Consider the following 6,440-nt stretch of genomic DNA (forward strand, 5'->3'; position numbering starts at 1 on the left):
GATTGAGTGGAATGACAAATACAGGCCAATAACTGTATTGGGCTGCCATCATACCAAACACATTGAACCCATCCGTGCTGACGGCTACTCGAGGATTCCTTGGATCTGCCGCTTTTTCATCATGCAAAGCATCGAAGTGTTTCCATGCAGCACCATCCGATGTGTGTACCATCATCAGATTCCCATCTGCATCCCGTTCGGTTCTTTTGCCCAATTTGTGGCATGTCATCTGTCTGGCCGTCTCTTCGACCATGAATAGACGTTGAAGTCTTGGTATGATTGGCATATACCGAAGAACGTTAATGGGGATTTTGGTCTGACTCTTCTCACCCATACCGTTGTCTACCTCAACATACCTGGAAGACTTGCAAATGGGACAATAGTTCAAGTCCGCATACTGGAGCCTAAATAAGGCACATTCATTCTCACAGGCATCTATCTTCTCATAGGGCATCTTAAGTACACGGAGGATTTTGTCCGACTGGTACAGGTTTGCAGGCATTATATGGCCTTTGGGTAGAAAGCGTCCAAATAGTGTCACTATCGCGTCATAGCATTCTCTGCCCAAGTTGAATTGAGCCTTCAGAGCCATTACCTGTGCGATGGCATCCAGCTGACAAAGCTCAGTGTGCTCATGGAGAGGACGCTTCGAAGACTCCAACATATCATTGAAGGCCTTTGCAGATTCCTCCATCTCATCGTCCGAATCCCGAGCATCATCAAAGTCTTGCACCATGTCTTCCATCCCGGGACCATGCTCGTCGGTGCGACGACGGCCCTCCTCAGCTCTGGAATGTTGGGCAGACTCACCATGAAATGTCCACATCGTATAACCGGGCGTAAAACCCCACTTCTGCAGGTGTTTGATCATTTCAAACTCTGACATCTTACGATAGTTGTCGCACTCGAAACAGGGGCACCAGGTTGTTTTCTGTCCATTTGCAAATGCGGCTCTGATAAACCCCTTGGTTTTTGTCATCCATTTAGGGGTCATGTCTTTCTGACTAGGGTGACCGGTGTACATCCATGCACGATCACTCATCTTGCCTAGCTACTGGACACACAAGAAATACATACATAATTCAGCAAACCATATTCATCAGTTAATAGAGTTTCTCAGTTTTATTACGTCCATGCAACCTAGACGCTAATAGGTAAAGATAGGTCCTAATCCCACCCGAGTATGTGTAGATTGGGTTCATTTTCCCATGCTCTGCTCCGGATCCGACACAAAATTTCGGCAGCACCTCCCCGCTGTTCTCCTGATACACGTCTCGGCAATAAGCAGAGAGGATGTGTACCCGGAGAACAACAGAGAGGCACTGACGAAATTCTGCATCAGATCCGGAATAGAGCATATGGGAAAACGAACCCAATCTACACATACTCGGGCTGTCCATGGATAACGTTGGACAATTCGAAAGAATTACAGTTATAAATATGCAAATGAATGCATATTTATAGATGTAACCCTTTCGAACGGGAGACGCATAGTGGTCACGCATACTGATGATTGAATACACCTATAGCTAGCAAGTTTCATCGGCACGAAGACCGGAACAGAGAAATGAAGGGGGAGAGGAGGAGATGTCATTTGTGCTCACCCACGAACGCAGGGGCAGAGCTTGTCGAACGCACGGGGAGGTTGTTGAACACCAGACCCTCACAGCGATGAAACAACTGCACATTTAAATCCACCCGATCAACGCAAATATATACGATGTTTTTCATAACAAAATTGGAAAATATATGACCTAACTCATAATTCACAAATAAATAGGGAGTGTCTATTTAGTACTTGATTGTTTTCCAATTCGGTATCATTCACATTTCCTGACAAATAAATAGAGGACACTTGTATGTCCAAAAAAAACCACCCCGGCGAAACACCAGCCAAACACCTAGGATTTGAGGTCTTATGAACAGAGCGCTCGCAACAATCTGAGTTTCAGGTACTGTTTGTCTTCTAATTCCACTTTATATCCCACCATGTCCTGTCATGCCTGACTGCCTCCCTTATAATCCTTCCACGCTAACAATTTTATGCTTCTTACGTTCTTGATTGAATTCCTAGACGTTCGTTGCCGAGGGAGGTAAGGCAAATAATCTAGATGAAATGATCAACTGATGAAATTCTCCCTGTTTTCCTTCCCGGGAATAATATAAGTTACTTTGCAAGGATTCCTGACTGTGACTGTACTTCCATGATAGAAAATTCACTCCTTAGTAACTGAATAATATTTGCCCTTCAAATTTTAAGGGGACTCTGGTTGAAAAGTATCTATTATTTTCTATTCCTTGATTGTAAGCTTATAACATACTACTCTTTTGTTACCTACAAGTTACATATAGTGACATGCGGTTCTAGGAGTTAGCGAACGACATTGCTGGAATCATTTATATGCTACCAACATATTGACACTGTCATTGTGGTGCTTATCTATTGAATTTAAATAAAACGTACTCTTACTGTCCTGCTAGAAAACTGAAGTATATTTTGCCCAAGTTGCGATTATGGGTAACACTGACCTATTTCTATATGATCGCTGAACTTATATCCTTCTTTAGTTTTGCAGGTAAAGCTTTACAACCACATCAAAGCCACCGATACAGCCATATTTTGATGTAACAAGACCTGACAGTGTTCTTTTACATCAGTTAAGATGGAGCTTATGCAACCTGTTTTTATCCTTACTGTGCGATAGTTTTTTCAAATTTTCTCACTCTTTAAGTTCATTTTTATACAGCCATTTCATTTGCGGTACTGACGTTTGGTTTGTGCCTTCAGGTAGAGCTAATGAATTTCTAATATTGTTGAACAGAGCTTTGTGAGATATGCGACGCTGTAAAGTTTTTGTTCAAGGTCAAGCTTAGTTTTGCTTTTGATTCCAACAGAGTACAGAATACAATTTATTATATTTTAGAGGCAGTCAAATAGAGAACTTTGATTTGGAGTGCTAAGTTTATCATTTCAGAGATTACAAGCGATGTTTTGCAATTTCTACAACACAATTCTTCAGTTTCCAGTGGCCATTTTAATAAGATGCTCTCATGCTTTTACATTTGTGGATTGAATCCACCAACAAAATTAGAAGCTGACATACCACTACTAGGAAAGGGGCTATAGATGGGATTGACACTAATGGCGCACCAGAAAGATGGTGCGCCATTAGTATATACTAATGGCGCACCACAATCTGATGCGCCATTAGAGTTTAAACTACTAATGGCGCACCATGCTATGGGTGCGCCATTAGTATCAATTTTTTTTAACTAGTGCGCCTGTCCAAACATACTAATGGCGCATCCGGGCAAAGTGCGCCATTAGTAGTTACAACTACTAATGGCGCACCAGGCAGCAGGTGCGCCATTAGTATAGAATTTTTTTTTGAACTAGTGCGCCTATCCAAACATACTAATGGCGCATCCTGCCCAAGTGCGCCATTAGTAGTTGTAACTACTAATGGCGCACCAGGCAGTGGGTGCGCCATTAGTATAGAATTTTTTTTTTTGAACTAGTGCGCCTATCCAAACATACTAATGGCGCATCCTGCTCAAGTGCGCCATTAGTAGTTGTAACTAGTAATGGCGCACCATGCAAGAGGTGCGCCATTAGTAAGTGGGCAGCAACAAGATATTTGGGACAGCCTCTCCTACCCACACACTCACTTTCTCCCCACTTCATTCTCTCCACCTCCTCCTTGTCTCGGGTGCCTCCTCTTTTTCACCTCATTTCCACCATAGATTCATTCAAATTAAGTGGTTAAATTACCTTGTTTTAATAGGTAAGTAAGGGGGGAAGCTATATTTAGGTTGTTCTCCTTACAACAATGTGCACATGCACTTTTTACGGCCTAGCTAGATCTATGTATGTTCGTGGTGTTGCATATGTTTGTGGTGTTGCATATGTGTTTGTGTTTGGAGGTGTACCGGTATTTGATATGCGATAGTTGCCAATATTTTGCCGGAATGTTGATTCATTTCCGTTTCGGCTAGAATTTTGGCATTAAGCATTCTTTTTGGTCCTATTTTTAGGGAAAGTCATGCCAAATTTTTGTTTGGTTCTAAAATATCGTTTTGCTCTACCCCGCAGGCGACCATGGTCCGCACGATGACCGAAGGCATCGTGAATAGGTTTTTGAGGTCCGCGAAGGCCGAGATGCTTCAAAAGAACGAGACGGAGATAAGATGTCCGTGTCGAAGATGCAAGCTGAAGAGCCTTATTGCAGACCCGGATTCCGGGCAGGTGCGGGACCACCTGCTGTTGCGTGGTTTCATGGATGGCTATCGGTGGCAAGGTGATGAAGATGACTGCGAAGTCGTCCATGCGGGCCAGGCAAGAAATGAGGAAGGGCAGCAAGACAACCACCGTGGCTCGGGCGGGCGAGAAGACGAAGAATCCCCAGGAGATGATCACGACTGTGATGCTGTACACAGTCATCATGTAGAAGATGTAGGACATGATGATGAGGAAGATGCCGGAGCAGGCGACGGGCATGATCATGAAGATGATGATGCCGGCGGAGCAGACGACGCTGGACCATCGATGGGCTGGGTGCAGGACCCTCATATTCAAGAGCTGCTTCTCAAGCAGACGGATAACGCAAGAGCTGCCGCCCGAGAGAAAGCCAAGATGGATCAACTTGAGTTAGACGCGGTTACTCCATTGTATGAAGGATGCAGGCCCGAGGATACCCGCCTGAAAGTAACGCTCATGGCCCTGGAGATGAAGGTAAAACACAAAATGACCGACGCATGCTTCGACGAGAACATGTCATTCTGGCACGAACGTCTTCCCAAGGGGAACAAGTGCCCGACCAGTTTGGAGGAGGCGAAGAAAATCGTGTGTCCTCTGGATTTACCGCACGTGAAATACCATGTGTGCATGAACAATTGCATCATTTATCGGGACGAGCACGCGGAGTCTACAATATGTCCGGTGTGCGGTGTCACTCGATACAAGAAGAGGAAGAAAGCTCCTCAAAAAGTGGTGTGGTACTTTCCGATCACTCCTCGTCTGCAGCGGTATTTCGCGGATCCTAAGGTAGCAAAGCTCCTGCGTTGGCACGCGGATAGGGAGGAGAAGAAGCGAGAAGATGACGCAAATGATCCGGAGATAGATAAAAAAGACAAGATCCTGAGTCACCCTAAGGATGCGAGCCAGTGGCAAGCATTGAACTTCGAATACCCAGAATTTGGGAACGATCCAAGGAACATCGTGCTGGGCGCGAGCACCGATGGAGTCAATCCGTTTGGCAGCCAGAGAAGCACACATAGCACCTGGCCTGTGTTTGTGTGGATGTACAACCTTCCCCCCTGGTTGTGCATGAAGAGGAAGTACATTCACATGAGTATGCTAATTGAAGGGCCGAAACAACCAGGGAACGACATCAATCTGTATCTGGGGCTGCTGAAAGAGGAGCTTGACACGCTGTGGAAAACGCCAGCCAATACGTGGGACGCCGCAGAGAAAGAATATTTCCCTATGAGAGTCGCACTGCTCACGACGGTGCACGACTATCTCGGTTACGGATATCTTGCGGGGCAGGCAGTCCACGGATTTTCTGGATGCGTAAGGTGCATGGATGACACAACGTATCGCCAGCTAGATAGAGATCCCGTGTCTTCGAAAACCGTGTTCATGGGACATCGAAGGTGGCTTCGCGACGATGACCCGTGGAGGAAACGCAAGGATCTGTTCGATGGTGAAACCGAACCCCGAAAACGCCCGTGTACGAGGAGCGGCGAGGAAATAGACAAGCTGTTGAAAAATTGGAAAGACTGCCCACTGCCGGGAAAGAAGCAAAAGGCGCCAGAGCCGGGAAAGAAGCGAAAGGCGCCAGAGCCGCTGCTGAAGGTATGGAAAACGAGGTCTGTTTTCTGGGACTTGCCGTACTGGAAGATCCACCGTGTGCCTCACAGCCTTGATGTCATGCATATCACGAAGAACGTGTGCGAGAGTCTGCTTGGTACCCTGCTCAACATGCCAGAGATGAACAAAGATGGGCCGAAAGCAAGGGCAGACTTGAAATCAATGGGCATCAGGCAGGAGCTTCACGCTATATATGATGATGATGATGATGATGATGATGATGATGATGATGATGATGATGATGATGATGATGATGATGATGATGATGATGATGAGGCGAAGCAGGACACAGAAAGTCGTCGCAAAGGCAAAAAGGCCAAGAAGACCGGAAATGACTACCCTCCCGCGTGCTTCACTCTAAGTCAGGAGGAGATCGAGCAGTTTTTCACCTGCCTCCTAGGAGTAAAACTTCCTTACGGTTACGCGGGGAAGATAAGCAGATACCTAGACCCAGCGAAGCAGAAGTTCAGCGGGATGAAGTCTCACGACTGTCACGTGCTGATGACGCAGATACTTCCAGTTGCAATCCGTGGGATCATGGACGCGCACGTCCGTGAAACGCTATTTG

The sequence above is a fragment of the Triticum dicoccoides genome, chromosome 2B (assembly GCF_002162155.2).
Source record: "Triticum dicoccoides isolate Atlit2015 ecotype Zavitan chromosome 2B, WEW_v2.0, whole genome shotgun sequence".
Taxonomy (NCBI): Eukaryota; Viridiplantae; Streptophyta; class Magnoliopsida; order Poales; family Poaceae; genus Triticum; species Triticum dicoccoides.